This window comes from Barbus barbus (assembly GCF_936440315.1).
Source record: "Barbus barbus genome assembly, chromosome: 4".
Lineage (NCBI taxonomy): Eukaryota > Metazoa > Chordata > Actinopteri > Cypriniformes > Cyprinidae > Barbus > Barbus barbus.
Genome location: NC_136732.1, coordinates 7,783,324 through 7,808,974, shown reverse-complemented (window position 1 = coordinate 7,808,974; position 25,651 = coordinate 7,783,324). Strand labels below are relative to the sequence as shown.

The following is a 25,651-nucleotide window of genomic DNA, read 5'->3' as shown; positions in this document are numbered from 1 at the left end:
CTAACTGTCTCCTTTAATATCATGAATCCATCATCCGGTGAAACAATAGATTTGTGTTTGGTGATGAATGCAGGACTAAACTCGCGTTCATCTGCCTCCACTTTCATCTGTCCTTGCCCATTTTTTTGTATTTTTTGTTAATCCATTACACTCAGATGTACGTAACAATACAGAAGAAGAGATCTGGCACTGCTTCCATCTCATTGCATCATCATTAACAATATCATGCTGACAATTACAACATAAAATTTACCTCAATTATTTTGACTCATCCCTCAGTTTGTAAAAACAAATGAAAATTGCATGTAATTGCATGCTTTCTATTGAGCAAGATACTTAAATACATATTGTTTTTTAAACACATCTACAAGACTTTTTTAGAAAATGGAGTAGAGTCATTTATTAACTTTACCCGTGCAAAGTTATATTTGCAATTTATGTTATGATCATGTAAAGCCAGTAAACTTTGATATGTGCATGGCACCAGAAAAGTTGAACCTCTGCTATCTCCTGGCCAGTGATCTCCTGATCTCTCTTTACGAGTGAGTTTCAGACTGACACATTGTTCAGCTGATATTAGGAGCATAATGGAGTCTAACTGCCTCTATCAGTCAGGGATTGTAGTCCAATTACTATGTGTTTCTCTACGCTAAACCTTCAGTGTGCTTAGCGTTCCGAGTCCAGAGTGTTAACTGCTGTTAATGAGAGTCTAATTAATGACTAACTAGTTGATGTAAGTCCAGACACATGTATAGCATTACTGATAAGACCGAGAGATAGAGCAAAGAAGGGTTCAGGAAAGAATAGTTTGCACAGCCTGTGTGTGTTTGGACGGTAAGAATAAGCTTGTCACACACTGACATTGTTGCCAAGTCGCTCACTTCAAAGGCGGATTATGAAAGCTGAAGGGCTTGAGACAAAAAAGAGCAGAAAGAAACATCAAAGTGTGGTGCGTTTGAATGCAATAATCCCTAAACAGTTGTTCTGATTGCGCTGTCTGCTATCAGATGTCTCTGTTGCTCATATTGCTTAAGATTAAACTCTTGTTTGTTTGTCAAGTCTCCTAAAGTCCCACGTTCTCCACCCGAAAGCTTGCCTGTGAAAACCTTTCTTTTTTCTTCATATGTCTGTATAAGGCCCAATATTGTGGTGTCAGAAAAAAGTTATGTTTAGTAAGTTATGTTTAGTTGCTGAATCTTCACTGAATTACTACGCTACCCACAATCCTAGAAGGAGATCCACCAATCAGAGATGTTGCTGTCACCTTAATGAATTGTGGATGAGTTGTGGTCAGCTTTAAAGGCAGTTTGAGGCTTTCTTACATTTGTTAATATGCGATTTTGTGCAGGAACAGATCAATTATGTACAATACAAAGAGAAAGAAGTTTAGTGGTGTTTATTCACAAAATATCATTTACCTGACACGTAATTGAAGATTTGTTTTACTGCCTATGGAGAAAATGAATAGGAAACAAACTTCCAGAATGAAGCCACTGTGGCTGTTTGAATTTTTTTTAAGTTTGTGTCTTGAAAGGCTTTATGCAAATGCTGCAGAAGTTGTCTTGTAGAGCATTTGGTTCGCAGTGATCCCCTCTGAGATTTTTTTTTATTTTATTTTTTTTTATGAACACCAGACAATGTTATTGTCACAATGCATTCTGCAGTTGCTGTATTGATGAAGCATACATGTGGTGGGACCTTAGAATTGCAGGTAATTGTGTTACCTATTGTTTGTAAAGGCACATCTATGATGCCTTAAAAGGTTGCCTAGGTAGGCTGCTGACTTGCTGTTGAAATAGAGCGAGCACGTATTTTTAATGTCCTGCGGTTTGCTGCTTTTCTTCCTCAGTCTGATTGACAGTAGCATGAGCTCCAACAACTAGTTTGCGGATATGACTACGGACGTCCTTCCAGATACGTATCTGTGATCAAAGCCGTTCAGCTACATTGTGACTCACCTTGGTGCAGTTGTGTTCCTGCACACAGATGACAGGGAAGGTTGCGTGTGCTGGTCCGGTTTCAACCCCCTGCTTAAACACAGCAGTCCCATCATGCACAGCTGCTGTTTAAGCCTGGCTTTGCCCTCGACTTCTGTTGCCATGCCTGGCTGTGACATCAACAATAGCTCCCCACCTCCAGTGTCAAACCGCAGCACTTTGATCAGTGCCTCCATCACCGCAGGAGCCCTGCCATGCTGCACTCTTGCTCTGACATCACTCACGCAGCATGCCACAAATCTCACAGTGCCACATGCATCTGGGCCGCATGTGGCATGTGTCATTCTGATGCCGGCTTTTCTATTTATAACGTACAGGAACACAACATAAGATATGTTCATGCTTTGTCGTCACTGCCAGCTTTATGTTTATTAGCCTGCTCATCTGATCTAATGGAAGTGGGATTTTTTTCATTCATTATTTTTATTCACCGTTTTCAGAATTAGAGTGTTACATCAAAAACTTGATTAAAGTTTATAGGTTCAGTCCTTCAGCAGTTTTTGTTATAGATCTGGATTTTACATTTAACTTTTACATTTAATTTAGTTGTGACTCAACACAGTAGCAAAATTGCTAATCATAAAAAGTAAAAAATGTCCTGGGAATCAAACATTGAAATGCATTACCATGAACCACAAATGCCCAACAGTATGCAAAATTAATAAAAATATAAGCTGAATAGGAAATTGTGTGTCTCACACGTGTGTTCATTTGAGGTTGGGGGTTGATGTGTGTATTCTCAAGGCTATTTCTAATGCACACACACACTTCTGCTGTAAGATGTGTGTGAGGCAGCAGCACGTTAAAACACGTCCGATGAGAGAATGCGTCCTGACATGCATTACCTCTCTGACTCACACAGCAGCAGCTTTATTAAAACAGAGACATGTAGAGGAGAGGATGTGAGAGTACAGGAGTGTTTCTCAGCTGCTTGATTGTTTATATCATTGCAAAATGCAAGCTATATTATTGCTCAGCTGATATATAAGTATATCCAACTTTATTTGCATGCATACGTTATACTCATGTAAAACAATGTATATTATAGAAAATAGGGTAACACTTATGTATTGGGGACCAATTCTTACTATTAACTAGTTGCTTATTAGCATGCCTATTATTCTTTATTAGTTCTTATAAAGCACATATTCTGCATGACCATATTCTACATCCCTAATCCTATATCTAAACTTAACAACTACCTTACTAACTATTAATAAGCAACAAATTAGGAGTTTATTGTGGCAAAAGTTGTAGTTTGTGTATTGGTGTATTGGACCTTAAAATAAAGTGTGACCGAAAATCTCAACTAAATGATTGCTTATATTATCTCACGATATAAACTGCATTATCGCCCAGATCTAGGCTGTTAAATGCAACTATAAGGCATGAAGATATTAAGATATTATACAAATTATTTTCATGATTTTCTGTGAAGCTGTTTTGAAACAATGTGTTTTGTAAAAAGCACTGTACAAATACATTTGACTGGTTTCTGCTGACAGATCTAATAAACGTGTGTGCACAGGTATCAGTACTGACTCACACACCACTAATGTTCTTCATCATTACTTCAGTAGCACACTAATTTAACTGCTTACAGTTGTTTTCATTCCAGCAACAATCAATTACCCAAAGTTGGACCAGTATTTTAATTTTATTTTTTTTTGTCTGGGGAAACAAACGTCAATGAGGTCCCGTTTTTTTTTTTTTTTACCACACTGACAATATATTGCATGGACAAAAACAACTGAAACATTCTTTAAAATGTATTTTGTGTTCCGCAAAATAAAGAAAGTCATACAGGTTTGGAATGACATGGAAGTAAATGATGACAGATTTTTCATTTTTGGGTGAACTAAGCCTTGAACTTTAACGTCTTTTACCCGTCTCGTTTTTTTGTTGTTTTTTTTTCTGTCTGCTCGAGTTCAAGCCCATGGCGTCTGGAGCGAATGTGTGCTGTTATTCCCTCATTCTTTCTCTGACCCTGCCATGACCTCTGAGCTGTGCATGGCTCTCGTTCAGTGATGTGCCTTCATATGGTTGAGGTTTGACACTGACTCTTACAGCCACAGGAATGATGAGTTAGCAGAGTTGGTGAGATTTGAATGAGATAACCTTCATGTGCTTTGCCTTGGTGTGTGTGTGTGTGTGTGTGTGGAAGGGGGTTTGGGAAGAGGGTAGCTGATAAATGAGTGGATAAGGGATGGGGCAGATTCCCAGAACCCTTTGAACCCTGTATCACAGGAAGCAGCATGTGATAACGTCCCAATGGCCTGCGTGAGAAAGTCAAGCCTTGAAAGTGCAGCTCTCACCCCCACACGCTTCTGTACATTACATGCTGTCAGACAGCCCTCACCACCAGTCTGAGCGTAACACATTTAGTGTCCCTCTTTAAAAGAAAAGAAGGGAAAACATTATCGAAAAAAATGTGTGTGAAGTTGCAAAGGTGTTCTTTTTTTTTTTTGATCAAGGTCTTTTTATTGAGGAAGCAATGAAGATGAATATAGCAGGTGTAATAAAATAATTTGTAATTAAAAGTAATAAAAAAGAAAAAGCCAACATAAGCCTTATCAGAACAAAAAATAATAACAGCCAGACCAGTAAAAAAATAAAATAAACGTACGAGAAAAAAAAAAAAAAAAAGCATAGTGTACAATCAGACCAGTTGTAAAGAATCTCCAGAATGATCATTTCATGGAATATCAGATTTTCTCCAACTGTACAGTATACCTAACATCTGCTTATGATAGAGAAGGAAGAGTCTTTCCATTTGCACAAAATTTGCCTTGTGGCAACAAGTGAGCAAAAATCAATAACATCTGACTAACTAATATAATTAATCCAAATATTGCAATAACATAGTCCAAACAATCAGCTGACCAAGCATTTTTAGAGTCTTAAACTCCAAAAGTCCTATAAAATAAAATGATCACACTTTTATTTTAAGGTCCAATTCTCTACAAACCATTAACTATGACTTTTGACTCAATAAACTCCTAATTTGCTGCTTATTAATAGTTAGTAAGGTAGTACTTAAGTTTAGGTATTGGGTAGGATTAGGGATGGAGAATATGGTAATGTAGAATATGTGCTTTATAAGTACTAATTAAACAGCCAGTATGCTAGTAATATGCATGCTATTAAGCAATTAGTTAATAGTGAGAATTGGTCTCTAAACTAAAGTGTTACCAGTGTGGTAACACTTTAATATAGGGACCAATTCTCACTATTAACTAGTTGCTTTATCATTTGCCATGCTAAAATAATATATCAGATCACTTTGAATAATTGTAGAACATCTCTCCTCAAAAGGCTGCAATACTTCACTGTGAATTGCTTATGGTTAGGGATATTGTCACATCAGTAACCTTCATCATTAACCACAACCTTAAACACAGTTCTTGTTTTTCTTGTTTTGTTGTTGTTTTCAGCAATAGTCAGTACAAGCTAAATCTCTTTTTTTCTTTCAGATATAGTAGTATATAGTATCTGTTACACAAGGGCAGTTAAAGTAGTTTACTTTCATATTTCCCTTTCCCGTTCTCAAAAGACTTCCAAGGATCAGGTCTGTTTTAATTACACCGCACACTGCACTGGACCCTTTTTTCTCCCACAGACTGCTCTGTGTGTTTGTAGTTTGCTGAAGGATTTGTGAAGGACATGTTGGCATGCTCAGCTCTTGGCACGGGAGAGTTGTGGATGGTATTGAACTGTTATTGTTTGAAAGCAGCAGTCACTGTGTCAGAACCACAAAACACCAAAGCAGAAAGGAAATAAAGCAAGCCCTGTGTAGCTCAAACACAGCTTTTACAAACCCAATATCTGCCTCATAAAGAGTCACAGGGGCACTGCCAGAGGAGAATATGTCTCTCCCTTTTTTTTGCATACCACAGGAAACGGATAAACAAATCACAAAAGGACTTGAAGGTGGCTCTTTTGACTTCAACCAGTAAGCAACAGCATAGCAATAAATCAGTTAAAGCTCAAAGCAACCTAGTAATCACACAGCAACAACAAAAAATACAACACCCTAGCAACCACATAGTGACACCCTGGCAACCACACACAGCACCCACATCTGGTCAAACAACACTCACATTTTCTTGTTGGTTTTTGTATTTGTTTTAAAATTTTGTTTATATATTTTTATGGTCACACTTTAATTTAAGGTCACTTTTATTTTAATATCAACAGACTTTTGCCTCGATAAAGTCCTAATTTCCTGTTTATTAATAGTTAGTAAGATAGTTGTTAATTTAGGTATGGGGTGGATAAAGGAATCTAAAATATGGTCATGCAGAATAAAGCATCAATATGTGCCTTATAAGTACTAATAAACAGCCAATATGCTAGTAATATGCATGCTAATAAACAACTGGCTAAATAGCGATTATTGGTTCTTTAAATAAAGTGTTACCATAAACGATTATGGGAACATGCTTTTTTTTTCTTAGAGTAACATACACGGATGAATTGTTCACAGTAATAAACTTAATAAACTTTAAATGGTTACACTGTAAAAAAAAATCCGTAAAATTTACGGTAAAAAACTGGCAGCTGTGGTTGCCAGAATCCTACCGTAAAAAATATGGTAGCAAAGTTTTAGGTTTTACGGTTTTAACTTAAATTTACAGATAAATACCGTAATTTGTTTAACTGATATAATCTTAATATACCAACCTATTAAAGTACTGAAATCTGTTTTGTTCCTTTGAAATACACTGATATCCACCAAATGCAGGTGATGATGAGAAAGTCACATGATGAGCCAAAGCCCATCACAAGCAACTTTTAAACAATGGTATATACAGAAGGTGCACAGTATCATTCACACAAGCACTAAACACCATCATGGTGAGACTCATTAAACTGAAATATGCTATAAACCTTAATTTAACAACATTAGATGTAACATACAACCCTAATAAACATAACTGATAAGAAAAAACTAAGAAACATAATTTGAAATGGAACGCAGGGAATTCTGGGAACGTCAGTTTACGGTTTTTCCCTGTAAATTTGACAGGAACTTTCCGTTAACCATGTAACAGGTTTTTACCGTAGCATTTTCACAGTTTTTTACCGTTAAAATCACGATCATTTTTTACAGTGTAACGTTATCTGCTCTTAATAAATAAGTTGTTGTTGCAAGCAAAACTCTTCCTCACATCCATCATTCAATAGTGAGGGTAAAGACATTATATCCACCACATCCACATTCCCTGCTGTCATCATCCACCTCACATGTGTGCAGCTGGAAGACAGAGCGAAGCGAAGGGACGAGCATCTGTAATTTAGCCGCTTGAGCTCGCTCTCACACACGGCCATATTGATGTGTGCACAGCCCTCTAGGCCAGAATTGCACTTCTATAGTTTTAAAGTGTTCTGGCTTGTCGTCATTAACGAATCTCTTTAATCTGACGCTTTGAAAACTTCTTAAAGCAGCACACTACAAATAGAAATTCCACATGAAGAGCCGGCTAGTGCTAACAAAACATGGGCTGCAGTTTAAAGAGGTCCTCTCTTTTCTCTTTTCTTTTCTATTGCCTTTACCCGAGGGAGACATACTTGCCTTATCGTTTGAGGTGGACCACCCAAGAAAAATGACTCAGGTCTCACCTTTGAGTGTGAGTGAGCTTTTCAGCTCAGAACTTGCAGATCCACATCTCTGCAGGTCGGTACGTGTGTGAACGGCATATTAGTTGTATGCGAGTGTGTGTTTTAGTAATCTATGGGGATGAACAGCTGTTGAAGAAAACCAAGAGGGCTGAGACAAGAAAGTGAGAGAATAAAGGCCATTGCCATGCCTCTTTCTCCATTCAATCCCCCTTCCCTTGCCCCCAGGAAATCAAATGTTCCACGTTTGCCACTTGTTTAGATTGATCCTGCTCTGGCTGGCTGATAAAGAGCGTATCGCCCTGGCCATCTGGACCCTGTTTGGAGAGATTCACCATAGAAAATCACATGTTCACGCAGAGAGGAACAACAGCTGTGAGGTTGCTATGCTTCCCTCGGCCCTTCAGAAGGTTTCGAGGGAAAACACAAGGCGTATCCTCGATCAAGGCGTATCAAGGTGTATCCTTGATCGAGTGCAGCCGGGGAGTTCGGGAGACCTAGGGTTCACAGCGAAGTGGCCCTTTGAGTGCTCTCTCTGTCCCAGGAGATCAAATGAAATGGAGCCTGTAGTGCGTCGGTACACAAATCCACTTTAGCAGCTTGTCTTTTCTGGCCTCCCTCACCTTCGTGCTCGGCTTAACCTTTGTCCCGTCTGGAAGGACATGATGTGCTCTTCAGGAGAACATCGGGACAAAGGGATCACCCACAATGACTCATTCAGGCTGTTTATTAATGAGAGCCACAGATGACAGGGTCCTTTTATGACAAAGACGGAGATATTTTCAACCCCTCACCCCACCCCGGCACTCAACTGTTTCGTAAATCTGCTAGGAACCACATGAAAGACTCGGCTCATAACTGTCAGCACTCTTCCAGGAAACATCACCACACAAAGGCTGTTACATTCCTGGGGTCTGCTGGCGTTCGGGTTACTGGCATGTTGTGTTTCATTAGATATGGACTGGTCTACATGAAGGTCATGGCTTCGTTGCTCCCTAAATTTCCCTCTAGGCCTGTCCAAGGTCCAAACCTAACTTTCTGCCACACCTGCCGATCTTAGGTAGACACTGTATTTATGATGAAAATAAGGCTGCAAAGGACGGAAGTACAGTTTATTTAATATGCAATACTATTTTAAGGTTAAACTAAGGTTTTTTGTCCACTGGAAATGTTATTGAAAAACATACTTTGGTAGCACTTTAGAATAGGCAACACTTATTCACTATTAACTACGACTTTTCCCTCAAAAAAAAATCCTAATTTGCTACTTATTAATAGCTAGTAAGGTAGTTGTTAAGTTTAGGTATTGGGTAGGATTAGGGATGTAGAATAAAGTCATGTAGAATAAGGCATTAACATGTGCTTAATTACTACTAATAAATGGCTAATATTCTAGTAATATGCATACTAATAAGCAACTAGTTAAGAGAATAAAAATGAAGTGTTGCCCATACTTTCACTGTTTTGTTGGATGATTGATCAGTTTTGTGGTCACGCTTTATTTTAAGGTCAACTTCTCGCTATTAACAAACCATTAACTTTGACTTTTGTCTCAATAAACTCCTAATTTGCTGCTTATTAATAGTTAGATAGTAAGGTAGCTGTTAAAATAGGATTAGGGATGTAGAATATGTTCATGCAGAATATGTGCTTTATAATTACTAATAAACATCCAATATGTAAATAAAAGGCATGCTAATAAGCAACTAGTTAACGTGAGAATTGGTCCCTATACTAAAGTGTTACCCAATCTGTTTTTCTTTGATTGCACTGGTGCAGGCTGCATGTTTGTTCTTACATTGGGATTTAAATAATCCTATACTTTTTTATGCTTGGCATAGCCAAGGGTCAATTCAGCTGTCATTCAGTCAACTTCCATTGCATTACACCATCACTGACCTTTCACCCTTCACAACCAGAAAGTCAGGCCTTGTACTCTGAAAAAAAAAAAAAAAAAAAAGCTACTGAGAAACTTTTTTTTTTCATTCGATTGATTGAAGTCAGTTCAGTGGGAATTAAATATGATTTTTCCATTTACCCACTGCTTTTTATGAATTAAAATAATATGGTAGCTAGTCATTTGTGGGCATGTCTGTATGAAATTGAAGCTGAGAAAGAATGTAAAATGAAAATGCAGATTAATTCGATGATAAGCAAAATCACTCAATCCATATGCCTGGTCATGATTACATCCATTATGGTCACAAAAATATTTAATTATGGTTTATTGTAGCTTCTTATATGCCTCAGTGAAGTGTTTAGTTTTTTTTAAGATTCTGTTGCATCATAAAAGAGAGGCATGTTTTATTGTTAAAGAGCCACTTTTGTTACATAATTTTTTTAACCCCTCCAGACTGATCATTTGACCCATATGGATTTTAGCACACAACTTTTCAGTGTGAAGCGTCATAACTTCCTTCACAGATGTAATTTGAATGTGACTATGCAAAATTCTTTCACTGTCACCATGTCTCACACACACTCAGTCACAAACAGTAAAATGTGATTTCTGTTACCAAAAACTGCTATGCTGGAACTTTAGCGCTTACTGTGCAGAAGACTCAAGTCCACTTATAATGTTACTATATCTTGCACTAAAGCAGCTTTTCACAAGCATTTTCCACCCTGCTCTTTACAATTAAACAGGCTGTTTTTGCTATGATCAGCTAATGATGACTCCCCTTACCGTATTGTGATGCTGCAACGACACCAAAACAATAAAACCCATTAAAAACGAGGCATTTGTTGCATCCATTGGGGACGTAATTACGGATTATAATGACTTATACTGTCTTTTACGCGGCGCGATGCAACATTACCATGTCTGCATTTGTGATCGGAGAAACGGCAAACAACAAGCACTACTCTACACTGCTCAAAACTCGAATTCTTTAAATAATAAAACATACTTACTGGCTGTGGGTCAGAAGTGCCAGTCTGTCCTTGCAAAGTTGGAATTGCCCCACTTTATAGAAACAGCATTTGTGCATAGCTCGCAGGTTACGCCCAGGTTCAGGAAATAGTCCTCCGTAAAATGCGCTGCACACACTCCAATATTTGGGTTGAACTGTTCTGGAACAGTGTTGTAAATACAACTTAACCACTGATTTCTAGTTGTGTCCTCCTTTGGAAGCCCAAATTACTTTCGCTTTCACAACGAAACACAGCGTCTCCAGGACATGGCGCCGGCGGTAGCAACAATACTATAGCGAGAATAAAAATCACGCCCTCTTTCTTTGTGTATATACTTAGGCGGTGTTATGCAAATCTTTCCACACCGTGACATAGACATGTGGGGGCGTGTTTGAATGAGCCATTTTAGGAGGGCATGGTCGAGTCTTAATATTTATAAAGAATCTCTCTTTGGTTTTGAGACTTTAATCTTTGCAACTTCAGGAATCTTATCTATGCACTAGTTAACAGCTTGTAACACTCCAAAGAGAAAGGAAAACTTGAAATCGCATCATATGACCCTTTTAAATGGATCTAGCAGGCCTCTGAGGTGAACAACTGCTTTGCTAACATCCTATTGATTTATGTATACTACTTCCTGTTTGATATCACCCAACAGATCACATGGCCGAGGCTTCAATGTCTACTTTATTGTACTCTGGTTTTTCAACTTTTCATGGTGAATATTCAGAAATAAAGTGTACTGATGTGCTAGAAACATCTGGTTCAAGAGAAAAAAACCTTGCCCAGAATCCTTTTCTACTTGACCCTTTAAAAGAATGAATAGTTGATTTTATTCTAACTGGTTTTGAAATGAAATTATAGGGTGTCAGCTGATCAAACTGTTTATGATGTAATTGATACCCTTCGTTATGGATCTGATTGATGCTCGGCTTTATTAGCAGTGATGCTTCTTTCCTTTATCTGGAATCTGCTTTGTCTAATTCACTCCATTTTTCCTTTCAGGTTGTTCAAGAATGTGTGGAGGCTCTGCAGAGACAGCTGCATGCCGTTGAGAAGAAGTTGATGAGCCGCGAGTTGGAATACCAGGAGCAGGTAAAATTGCAAACAGCTTCAGTGCATGCCACGTCCCCTGAAGGGCCAGGAAGAAGCCACGTCTCCTCACTGAGTCACTGATATGCCCTACACACATTTTACACATTCCATGAGATCCAGCTTCAAGAGCCAGAGCCCTGGGCCAGGAATGCTGTCCCCGTTTCAGAAGGATTTCTCAATAATAACAGGCCACTTTGACCTTGAGTTAAAGAAAAGAGATAGAGAGAGCTAATTAGCTGATTAATAGCTCCGGGTGGGTCTCTGGACCTTCTATGTGTGTGTAGAAATGCCCTTTATGTCCTGGAAACCTCTGGTGACCTTTACTGGGCTCCTCAGACAGTTGTTGGGATGTGCCCTGGGCTGAAGTATCTGTACAACCACAGACGGGCTCTCTTGAGGAACAGCTGCACTGAGTTGGCACTGTATTCTGTGGAAGAGCCCCAAAGAGTGCCAGTAGATTAGTGGTCAGGCTGTGTTATGACGAACATAAGCCAGACATCTGACAATTAGGTGGTGTCTACAGGTACATCTCAAAAAATTTCAATATCATGAAAAAGTAAAATTTTTCTTGTAACATTTCAAAAAGTGAAACTTTCATATATTTTAGATTCATTATATGTAAAGTAAAAAAAGAAAAAAGTTTTTTTTGTTTTAATTTTGATGATTAGAGCTTACAGCTCATGAAAGTCAAAAATTAGTATCTCGAAATAATTGAATATTTACATTTGAGTTTCAGTTAATGACCATCCCTACAGTATAAATTCCGGGTATCTCTTGTTCTTTGAAACCACAATAATGGGGAAGACTGCTGACTTGGCAATAATCCAGAAGACGAACATTGACGCCCTCCACAATGAGGGTAAGTCACAGAGGGTCATTACTGAAAGGTGTGGCTGTTCACAGAGTGCTGTATCAAAGCATATTAAATGCAAAGTTGACTGGAAGGAATTTGGGTAGGAAAAGGTGCACAAGCAACAGGGATGACCGCAAGCTTGAGAATACTGTCAAGCAAAGCTGATTCAAACACTTGGGAGAGCTTCACAAGGAGTGGACTGAAGCTGGAGTCAGTGCATCAAGAGTCACCACGCTCAGATGTCTTCAGGAAAAGGGCTACCAAGCCACTTCTGAACCAGAAACAATGTCAGAAGTGTCTTACCTGGCTGTGTAGAAAAAGAACTGGACTGTTGCTCAGTGGTCCAAAGTCCTCTTTTCAGATGAAAGTAAATTTTGCATTTCATTTGGAAATCAAGATCCCAGAGTCTGGAGGAAGAGTGGAGAGGCACAGAATCCATGTTGCTTGAAGTCCAGTGTGAAGTTTCCACAGTCAGGGATGATTTGGGCTGCCATGTCATCTGCTGGTGTTGGTCCACTGTGTTTTCTGAAGTACACAGTCAACGCAGCCATCTACCAGGAAATGTTAGAGCACTTCATGCTTCCTTCTGCTGACAAGCTTTATGGAGATGCTGATTTCATTTTCCAGCAGGCCTTGGCACCTGCCCACACTGCCAAAGGTACCAAAAGCTGGTTCAGTGACCATGGTGTTACTGTGCTTGATTGGCCAGAAAACTCACCTGACCTTAACCCCATAGAGAGTCTATGAGGTATTGTCAAGAGGAAGATGAGCGACACCAGACCCAACAATGCAGATGACCTGAAGGCCGCTATCAAAGCAACCTGGGCTTCCATTACACCTGAGCAGTGCCACAGGCTGATTGCCTCCATGCCACGCCGCATTGATGCAGTAATTCATTCAAAAGGAGGCCCAACCAGATATTGAGTGCATAGAAATGAACACTTCTCAGAAGTCTGACATTTCTGTTTAAAATATCCTTTTTTATTGATCTTATGTAATATTCTAATTTTCTGAGACACTGAATTTTGGGTTTTCATTATCTGTAAGCCATAATCATCAAAATTTCAAGAAATAAAGGCTTGAAATATTTCACTCTATATGTAATGAATCTATATAACATATGGGTTTCACTTTCTGAAATGAGTGACAACAAATATTGACCTTTTTCACGATATTCCAATTTTTTTAGATGTACCTATAGATAGCTTTAACCGTAAAGTCAAGGTGAAATGAAAAAAAAAGAGAGACCGGAAATTAATGTCACGTATAAAGAAAAATGGATAAAGCTTTATTTTAAGGACCAGTTCTCAATATTAACTAATTTCTTATTAGCATGCATATTACTGGTATAGCCTATTGCCTGTTTATTAGTACTTATAAAGCACATATTAATGTCATATTCTCCATGACACTATTTTAGATCCCTTGGTCCTACCACATACCTATCTATACTTAAAAAGTACCTTACTAACTATTCGCCTAATAAGCAGCAAATGAGGAGTTTACTGAGGCAAAAGTCGTAGCTAATTCAATAAAGTATTGTCTTTTGTTGTTATGGGCGCGTCTAAAGATTTCTTATACATCTCACTATATTGTGTATGAAATAATGTATGCATGTGTGTAAAACAACAAACTGACGATTAATCATATGTAATGTTATATACATTGTTGTGATTAATTGTGGCTTGGAATAATAAAATAACAGTAAAAGTAGTTACCTATGTTGAAATACATCTTCATGACTAGATAGACACGGTGAGTTTGTCTTAACTATACACGTTAGATGTGAGTCACTCAACTGAAGGGAATCCTGTCAGATCGTCCATCCTTTGAGTAAAAGTTAAAGTTAACCTTTTCAAATAACAATCGCGGTCCCAGACAGTGCATCTATACCTTACATATGCAGGAAAAATCGGAATTTCTCCAGTTATTATTAAAAAAAGAGCTAAACAGTCTTCATAGCTAGCGTTAGTGAAGCAGTCAGTGGAATCTTTCTAACTCCACCTAAGCTCCGCCCACAGAAAAATGTCACAATGTTTACTAACAGAAAAAGGGTCTATGGTGAGAATTGTCCCCAAACTAAAGTGTGACCAAAAAATGCATCCCCAAAATGACTTGAGCTCTTGAACCACCCAAAATGCCACAATAACCAAATACAAAATTAAAAATGGAATGTTTACAAAATATCAAGTATGTTTCCGTCATCTAGTGTTGTTGCTTGGGTACTCTTCCCTATCCCTAGACTCTTACTAATGCTAAAGTAACAAATGTTTTTTGCAACAGTCTTTCAAAATGTATTAACATTACCACACCTCTGACATGCTTCTTTTGTGATTTACCGTTAATACCATTGGCTAATGATCATGAGTCACTTTAGGACACCTTTGTCATTAAAAACGTTGATATGCATTAATTGATCATCACAATTTAGAATGTGTATTTCTGAGCAAACCAGGATGTTTAAAGGAGTGCCCATTTTCCACAAGTTGATATGAATCTTTAGGGTTTTAATGAAAAGTCTATAATGTACTTTGGTTAAAATTTCTCAATGGTAGTGTAAAAAACACAATTTTTACCTTGTCAAAATCAGCTCTTTTCACAGCAACCCGTTTTGTTGCATTTCCCTTTAAATGCTAGCTCTGCTCACCCCGCCCCTCTCTTCTGTGGCATGACGAGCCATACTATTTACTTTAGCTGCGGAACTTGCTAACTAGCACATTATTAAGAAAGGCGATTTGCAAAGATTCATAAAAGAACCTTATACTCACTTCTTCTGTAGGTGAGGCTGAATTTCATGCAAAAATAGACGTATTTAGGTAGATAAGGGAGCTCATTCCCTTCAAAAACAAAAATGATCCTCTGCGTCTTCAGTGGCTCAGATGTCGGGAGTAAATGACGACTGCTATGATCATCATTACATCCAACAACAAAACACCTCAATCGCTTAGAAGATGTTCTTGTCTACCCCTGCTTTGGCATCGAAACAATGGTGGACTGATGACAGCTCACTCAGTGTGGGTCTAAGGAAAAACACCAGCGTCAATCAACAATCGTGAGGGGGGGCCCGAGTCTGTGTGACATCACACAGACAAGAATCTGAGAACGGCTTGATTTGGAAAAGGGTATATTATTTATAGGGATTACATTTTTTTTTTATCATTATAGAGTAGATGTGAACAAACACTGCAAACACATATTTATGTTCAAACAACATGTAAAAGTAAATTTTGCATCCGATGACCCCTTTAACAAAACAAAACAAAATGTATCCATCAGGAATAGTTAGTGATAACTGTCATTCCAAACTCATTTCCTGTTTTCTTTTCCATAGAACAGCAGTTTGTTTGCCCTTTAAAGGATATAAAAGCTTGATTTCATGGTCTCTATGCAGTGTTGTCGTATAGAAATGCGCAGCATGATCATTCTTCAAAAACTCTTCTTGAATATGAGGGTAAAACTTTTTGAGGGTCAATTTTGATTTCATTCTGACTTCAACAAGCCCTGGAGACAAGACCTCCGCTTTGGAATGCGATCGCCAACCCCAGGCTTCCTTAAGAGACAGAGCGCCTGCAAAGAACATCTACTCCCACCTCATAAAAACCCTCACTGCACTCCACATCTCAAACGCTGTGCATGTGTTCGTGAGAGAGGAGTATATGTGGAAATAAAGGCTGAGAGGCCTGCTCTCTTTTCAGTGCAGTGATATTGCCCCAGTTTATCTTCCAAGACATGTCTTTGTAATGCAATCCTCGGCATGCAAAAACAGCCCTCTTTTTGCCCAGACTTCAAACAGATGTTCCTCGCTCGGTTGCTCCGGGCCCCTCCACGCCTGCTTGGCATGAAATGTCGGCATGGCAGCGGCGTGTTTCTGTGCAGTCTTGCTGGCACGCAGGATGAGACGATTACAGACACAAAGCCTTCGAAACAGTTAAGTTACGGAGTCCTCCGAGAGGTTTCCTCCCGAGGCACAGCAAGGTGTTATTTTCATATTAGGATGGATTTGACGTGTTAGTTAAACAGGAGCTATTCACGGCATGCTAAGTGTGCTGATGACTGCAGTGCCAGTGCCGGGTGAAGCCGAGCTTTTGATGTAAGCATGGGATTTCGGGGATGTCAGTGATGATGCATTTAACACTCCCAGAGCTTTTAATTCTTTACTTGCTTTATTAAACTTAAAGTATGTGATTTCTTTATGACTGAACGTTTTTAAAAAATAATCATTGTTTTTCAGGAAGATTCCTGAACACTCCCCCCATCCCCCATCAAACAGACTCTCTGTCATTGGTCAAACTGTCTCTCCACAAACTCACTCATTGATAGAGTCGGTATTGATATGTCAGATGTTTAAACAAACAAATTGCATGGGACACAAGGTCACACGTTAGTGGGGACCAGTTCTCACGATCAGCTACCACTTTTGCCTCATTAAACTCCTAATTTGCTGCTTATTAATAGTTATTAAGGTAGCTGTTAAGTTTAGGTATGGGATAGGATTAAGGGATCTAAAATATGGTCATACAGAATAAGGCATTAATATGTGGACCAAATTACTGGACCAAATCTTGCATTTAACAAAAAATTAACAGCAAATATGAACCAATTTTAACACTTTATATATGTAAAACTTATGGTGTCAGCCAAAAATAGGAACCCCCAAAGACAGAGCCTCTACTACAATATGGAGTAACATACACTTTTCAAGACCCAATCAATCCCAGATGAATCCTGTCCAGTTTTTTTCTGGTTGATTTCCTTTTTTCTGGTTAGAAACATGTCAGATTAGACCAATAAAATGAGCTGCAAATTCTATTTGTTGTTATTTCTTGTTGACTTTAATATTGTATTGTATAAACAAATTATTTTCATGCATTGTATAGTTACTATTATTTTTTGCCAATGGCAGAGTCATTAGATTTGGCTATGAATTTCCACAGAAAGATGGCTAAGCCTTAGATCTGTTCCTCTCCACTGCCAGTGCACCGTAGAGTAAGTGCCGTCATTTTCCATTAGCTTCCCATTACTGCACCGGTGCTACTGTGGAGCCACTCCACTGGAGTGGCACTTCATAAATCATACTTCTGCTTCATAACTTCATAAAGAGCCTCCTCCAACCTCTAATTTCTGTTCACATCGCTCCCAGCCTCTTGAAAATGCTCTTTTTCAGTTGGCGTGCTATTCAGAGAGCTTCATACTCAACTAGTGCTCTTGACTCCAGAACCCCCAGTTTTAAGACGCGAAACTTTGTGAGTGGTGCCGGTTTTTGATGTACCCTTGTGCAACTGACAATGTTTTTGTCACTTTACCGTGTTTTTTTTTAAACGCTTGTGCACTCTTTCTCTCCCCTCCACACCTTCATTAGCATACATCAAGCTCCTGACGACATGACAAACTTTATTTGAACATTCAAAGTGCTGAGGTCTTGCTGCTTTCAGCTGGCAGCTGTCAAAAACCCCAGCTAGTGACACATCCTGCATCGCGCAAAGTCAAATGCAGGCACAATCTAAAGACTATATATAGATGAAATAGTGTCATTTTAAGTGAGAATGGTGCAGAAAGGAGACTGCTGCTGCTGTCTTCAAAATGGAAATTGGTGTATTAAACAACAAAGAATACTTTTTAAAAAGGAAAGGCAGATGAAATCGTTCACTAGTCATATTGTTCAGTTGTGAAATCTGGAAGCTTTTATGTGCAGTTCATTAGTTGATGGAAGTAAATCAAAAATAAAGCACAAAGCCTTTCCCTCAAAGTGGCCCAGTGTTTCAGCTGTGATTGTAAGGACCTGTCAGAATTTATTGAAAAAGAAAACCTGTATAAACGAGTGGTTAGGTCCCGGGGAATATACTGAGTGTCTTTCATGTCACAGTCAAGGATGTTTAAAGGAATAGTTTGCTCAAAAATAATCGGGACTTAATTTGTGCTGGATCCTGACAGAACAGGATCCGGGACCTTTCGGTTTTTGACTGTCTGTGTTCAGGAACCTGTTTGCATGGATCCAGATGACGAGTGTTTGGGCAATTCTGACAAGAGCTAAACAGATGCCGTTCAACAGAATATTGGTTGTGGTGACAGAAAGTGGAAGATTTGCAAAAAATGGCCATATTTATATGACAGTTATATTTATGGCCCTTCTAGCCATAAATATGCTATTTACATTTATGCAATATCAACAGACATTATTTGTGAATGACACGTCCCCAGTATTTGATATTCTGGTCACTCTTTAGTTTGGGGACCAATTCTTTAATAATAAAGAATAAGTTTAGGTATGAGGGTAGGATTAAACACAAAATAAGTTTTTCATACAATGACAATGTCAGGTGACACTACTTTCATTGTATGGACAAAAACAATTGAAACATGCTTTAAAATATCTTCTTTTGTGTTCTGCAGAAGAAAGAAAGTCAGGTTTGGAAGGACATGATGACAGAATTTGAATTTTTGAGTAACACTAATCTAATGGGGCTACAATCTAATCATGGCTACAGATGATTGATTGCTGATCGATTGCTTCTGTCTGTCGTGCTGCTGAGAGGTTTGCGATTGTAGCTCCGTGTAGCTTTGCTTTTCTGTTGAATCTCTATCTTACTCTCACTCTTTGTTGTCTAAAGTGATAATATATAACTTAATTCCCCACTTAATTCCCATTACCCACCATATTTCTGGTATTATCTATCAAACTAATTTGATCGTATGCTTTTTAAAACCGCGTGTGCAGCGCGTTAGCATTCGTTAGCCAGTTAGCTTGTCACTCGCGGTTCCATTCGCGTTTCTATTCGCGCCTATGATTGTTTTCTTTTTTCTCGCTCCGTGTTTCACGAGTTCATCAAACAACAGTGGTAAGCAAATCATTCTTCTTCTCCTGCTATTGTTGTTTGCACTGTTTGCCACATGTACAGTTTATCTCTCTCTGTCGGCGACGAGGGATTCACATGTGATAAATGCAGGGAAATAGTTAGGCTGACAGAGAAGATTTCAGAATTAGAGACACGCATCCAAACTTTAGTTGAGGATAGTGAAGTGAAGTGAAGTGAAGTGACATATGGCCAAGTATGGTGACCCATACTTGGAATTCGTGCTCTGCATTTAACCCATCCATAGTGCACACACACAGCAGTGAACACACACACACCGTGAACACACACCCGGAGCAGTGGGCAGCCATTTATGCTGCGGCGCCCGGGGAGCAGTTGGGGGTTCGGTGCCTTGCTCAACGGCACCTCAGTCGTGGTATTGAGGGTGGAGAGAGCGCTGGACATTCACTCCCCCCACCTACAATCCCTGCCGGCCCGAGACTCGAACCCGCAACCTTTGGATTACGAGTCCGACTCTCTAACCATTAGGCCACGACTTCCCCAAAAGTAAGAATGTGAGAGCTGTAGATACTGCTTTGGATGCGACTAGCTCAGGGAGTCCCTGTACATTGTTCGGTTCTGGTAGAGCCCATGCAGCAGGGCAACTTGGTGACTGTGAGGCGGCCTAGTCGCGGGTCAAAACACCGCTCTTCCATTCCGATCAAAACATCAAACAGGTTCTCCCCACTCAGTGACGCACCCACTGAGAAACCTGTTGAAAGTGCTCTAGTTATTGCCGATTCTATTGTACGGAACGTGAAAATAGAGACACCAGCCACCATAGTCCATTGTTTACCGGGAGCCAGAGTGCTTGACATCTTGGCAAATTTAAAAGTGCTGGCTAATGCTAAACGTAAATTCAGTAAGATTGTTATCCACGTCAGTGCTAATGATGTTCGACTTCGCCAGTCGGAGATCACTAAATATAATGTAAAAGTGGTGTGTGAACTTGCACGTACGATGTCAGACACTGTAATATGCTCCTGCTTACCGGGGTGATGAGATACATAGCAGACTGTCGTCACTCAATGGCTGGATGTCTAAGTGGTGCCCGCAGAATAACATAGGTTTCATAGACAATTGGAAGAATTGTTGGGGCAGACCTGACCTGTTGAAAAAAAGATGGTCTTCATCCCTCTTTGGGATGGTGCCGCTCTTCTCTCTAGAAATATGGCACATAGTCTTAGAGTTCGCACTTGACTAACTGGGGCCCAGGTCAGGAAGCAGACAGACTGGCTAAACCGACCGTCTGCTAGCCGCCTCACGTCACACAAGTCAGTTAATTCTCAGCACATAGAGACTTTCACCTAGATATCACACTATAGAGACTGTGTCTGTTCCCCGAACTAGAAAATACAGAAAACGTCCAAACCAAATTAGGAGTAACAATTTAACTGATGTTCAACAAATAAAAATCAGATATAATACAGATAAACAAATGATAAAGCTTGGCTTATTGAATATTAGATCCCTTTCTACAAAAGCACTTTTTGTAAATGATATGATCATTGACCATAAACTAGATATGCTTTGTTTGACTGAAACCTGGCTAAAACCATATGAATACATTACTTTAAATGAGTCTACCCCCAAAGATTACAGTTACAAACATGAACCGCGTCCAAAAGGTGAAGGGGGAGGTGTTGCCACAATTTATAGCAATACTTTCAGTATTTCTCAGAGGTCGGGTTTCAAGTATAATTCGTTCGAAGAAATGGTGCTTCATATAACGTTATCCAAAGAAACAAGTGTTAATGATAAATCCCCTGCGATGTTTGTACTGGCTACTCTATACAGGCCACCAGCGCACCATACAGACTTTATTAAAGAATTTGCTGATTTTCTATCTGAGGTAGTGCTGGCTGCAGATAAAGTCCTAATTGCTGGTGATTTTAATATAAATGTTGATAATGAAAGAGATTCGTTGGGGTCAGCATTTATAGACATTCTGAACTCCATTGGTGTTAAACAACACATTTCAGGACCTACTCATTCGTCGAAATCATACTCTAGATTTAATACTGTCATATGGAATTGATGTCAGTGGCGTTGAAATATTGCAGCAGTGTGATGATATCTCAGATCATTATCTAGTTTCGTGTATATTCCATATAGCTAAAGCTGTAAAGCCAACTCCTTGTTACAAATATGGTAAAACCATCACTTCTACCACAAAAGACTACTTTATAAATAATATTCCTGACTTATCTCAATTCCTCAGCATATCCAATAGCTCAGAACAACTTGATGATGTAACAGAAACTATTGACTCACTTTTCTAGCACTTTAGATACGGTTGCTCCTTTACGCTTAAAGAAGATTAAGGAAAAGAGTCCAACACCGTGGTATAATGAGCACACTCGGGCCCTAAAGAGAGCAGCCCAGAAAATGGAGCGCAGCTGGAGAAAAACCAAATTTTAGGTATTTCGTATTGCTTGGCGGCAAAGTACCCTATCCTACAGAAAAGCATTAAAAACTGCTAGATCTGCTTACTTTACGTCTCTTTTAGAAGAAAACAAACACAACCCCAAGTATTTATTTAATACAGTGGCTAAATTAACAAAATATATAAGATCAGCAGGTGCAGACATTACCAAGCAGCACAGTAGTAATGACTTTATGAACTACTTTACTTCCAAGATTGAAACTATTAGAGATAAAATTGTAACCATGCAGCCGTCAGCCACAGTATCGCATCAGATACTGCACTATAGATCCCCTGAGGAACAATTCCACTCATTCTCTTCTATTGGAAATTAAGAATTGTATAAACTTGTTAAATCATCTAAACCAACAACCTGTGTTTTAGACCCTGTTCCTAAGCTAAGCTACTAAAAGAGGTGCATGCAGAATAATAGATCCTCTTCTGAATATTATTAACTCATCATTGTCATTAGAATATGTCCCAAAAACCTTCAAACTTAAGCCTCTCATTAAAATTTTTTTTATAAAATTTTAGAGCATATCATAGTACTGAGACTGCTCTAATTAGCGTTACAAACAACCTGCTTTTATCATCTGATCATGGTTGTATCTCTATTAGTGCTACTGGATCTTAGCGCCGCATTTGACACTGTCAAGCACAGCATTCTTTTAAATATATCATTAGGAAACATGGTGTTAGCTTTCACTGTTATGCTGATGATACCCAGCTCTATATTTCTTCGCGACCTGATGAATCTTACCAATTTGCAAAACTAACGGAATGTATAGTTGATATCAAAAACTGGATGACTAGCAATTTCTTACTGCTAAATTCTGAAAAAAAACAGAGGTGTTAATTATTGGACCAAAAACCTTTGCATGTAATAGCCTAGATCACTGTCTAATACTTGATGGCTGCTCTGTCAATACTTCATCAACAGTTAGGAACCTAGGTGTACTTTTTGATAGCTATCTTTCCTTCGAAAAACATGTTTCTAGCATTTGTAAAACTGCATTTTTCCATCTTAAAAATATATCTAAATTACAACCTATGCTCGCAATGTCAAATGCAGAAACGTTAATTCATGCATTCATGACCTCGAGGTTAGATTATTGTAATGCTTTATTGGGTGGTTGCTCTGCTTGTTTAATAAATAAACTCCAGCTGGTTCAAAATGCAGCAGCTAGAGTTCTTACTAGAACCAGGACGCATGACCACATTAGCCTGGTTCTAATTACCTATAAAGCCCTGAATGGTTTGGCACCTCAGTATTTGAGTGAGCTCTCGCATTATAGTCCTTCACGTCCGCTGCGATCTCAAAACTCTGGCCATTTGATAATACCTAGAATATCAAAATCTATCCTAATACTACCTACCTAATCTACCTAATACTGTTCGGGAAGCAGACACACTCTGTCAGTTTAAATCTGTACCGTAGCCAACCAGATCCAGACTGTATCCAGATCAGATGGTGGATCAGCACCTAGAGATGATCTCTACAGTCAGGAGACCTAGATGAGCCCCAGAGACTGATCCCCAGTGAAGACCCTGTCTCCAAGACGGCCATCGGGACAAGACCACAGGAACCAGATGAGTCCTTTGCACAATCTGATTCTGCTTTAGCCTAGATTTAAACTGCTGATTTTGTCTGGCCAGAGGAGAATGACACTATTTCAACAAACTATTTCCCCGTCTGAATACTGTAAAGCTGATATAAAGCCACCCAGCTTAATATCAAGCCGATGTAAAGCTGCTTTGACACCATTTGCATTGTTAAAAGCGCTACACAAATAATATTGACTTGACTTGACTTAATGGACATTCATGTTTTTGTTTATTATTACTATTAAGTTGGTGACGTCTTTAGTGGTGTTCAATAAGACAAGCATCACAATTGCTCAACCCCCGTGTTGCTAAACCAAATGAGCTACAGAAAACACACCAACTGTTAGTCACATCACAACTTTGCTGTTTGAGAAACCTTCCAAAGGTAATATCATAGTGATAAAATTTGTATTGTTAAATAAGAGGTTGATAAGTCAAATGTTGTTGATTGAAATGAGTTGATTTATATTGACACATAGTTGAGGAAGTGATAGGTAGACCCTGAGAAAGCTAAAGAGAGCCCTGATGCTCAGAAAGAAAAATGTCAGAGATTCAGAGACTTTTAAAGAAGGATGTAGAAATAGGTTACAAGGACCATGATAAGATTAAAGAAACACCCAGATACAAAGTTTAGACATAACCCTATAGCATCATGGTAGTGAGTTTTGCACATGCAAATACCACTCAACTTTTCCTCAGAAAATGTTAGCATCTAGTTAGGCTCCTCATAGGGCTACTTTATAAATGAGGACCAAACCTCTTCAAATCACTGACACTGGTGAGGAGGTGAGGAGTTCAGCTGTTGTGAGGTCCTTCACAGTCTCATGCATTAACACCAGTACTAGTAAACCCACTGCCCACCTCCTTAAACAGTCCATTTAGCCATGCTATTAGCACTCAGATGCTAAGAGCCATTTTTCCCTGGCACATTTTTGCTCCATCTCGTGCTGAATTTGTTGCGTAAAGAAAGTTGTATGTATTCCCAAAAAGCTGTCTAGCTCTATATGAAAACCACTCCCCCGTTTCCTTTCCCTCACAGATGCCTTTACCTCCCACTCTTTGAGGCAAACATTCATGGCATGTCGACTTCAATTACACGTGGGCCTCCCAATACAGTACGCAGGACTGCGTCTGCTGTAGTGTGTACTAGTTGTGTTGCATGGAATGTGTATGATGAAGAGGGTAATTGAGATAAAGTCTTTGGCCAATGTCCGGAGTCCAATGGAGAGCAATACAACATGCTCTTATGAGTCCAGCATCTACCACTAGATCTCAAGAACCCTCAGACCAAATACGGTCAGCTAGAGACACTCAGAGGTTTTGTTTTTGAACCAAGTTCTGAAGTAGTTCATAAGTAAACTGATTTAAACTTCAACTCAATAACATCGGAGTTTGTCAAATGAAAAGGAAGGCAGTGAGCGGGGGACAATTGGCTAAATGGCAAAGGCCTAGTCTACAGCTCACTGTGGGATAAAAAAGAACAGAGAGATGTGTTCAGATAATGTATACTCTTCCTCTTTGAAGTGGCTTCCAATCCTTTCATTGTACCCCAGAAGATTAATTACAGAAAGCCAGAACAATCAGTTAAATCCACAACAGGAAAATTATTTTAGGAAAGGCAATCATCTTTCTTGTTGCTCCTCTGTTCTCCGTTCACAAGGCGAATATTAAGACATTTTTAACATAAGATGGTGGACAGAGACTGCCAAAGACCTCAGTGTCTGTCTGACACAGTCGCAGAGAGACAGACTAGACCCACCAAGAGCCAGATCAAGACCTAGACCTAAAGACCAATACCCACAGAGCGTGATCGCGAAATCGAAAGTGAAAGTGAACAGCGAGCGCTCATTTAAATGTAATTTGAATGCCCCGCATATTGATAGCGCGAAAATTATATACAATGACAACTGAGGACATTGAGGACATACGTTGCGGGAGGGGGGGGGGGGGGGGGGGTGGGGCTTGGGGTGTTCAAAAAAATAATAATTGAAATAGTGCCATAAACAAAATTTATTTCAAATTTAATTCAAGCACTTTCAAGGACCTATGTCTGAAATTCAAGTACTTTCAAGAAGCGTGGGGACCCTGTATGCAGGGTCAGAGAGCTCTCTGATTTAATAAAAAATATCTTAATTTGTGTTCAGATGATGAACGAATGGCTTACGGGTTTGGAATGACAAGAGGGTGAGTAATTAATGACAGAATTTTCATTTTGGGGTGAACTATCCCTTTAAGACCAAGACTAGAAATCATGGTAACACTTTAGAATAGGGGACACTTATTCACTATTAAA

General features: G+C 39.1%; 1 pseudogene across 1 annotated transcript in view; it reads left to right on the top strand.

Annotated features, from left to right (window-relative positions):
- Nucleotides 1–25,651, top strand: part of LOC306867941 (centrosomal protein of 112 kDa-like) — a 178,908-nt pseudogene that overhangs the window by 146,601 nt on the left and 6,656 nt on the right. The window contains exon 23 of the transcript XR_013785800.1: nucleotides 11,535–11,624. The product of XR_013785800.1 is annotated as a centrosomal protein of 112 kDa-like (transcript). The remainder of the gene's footprint in view (nucleotides 1–11,534; nucleotides 11,625–25,651) is intronic.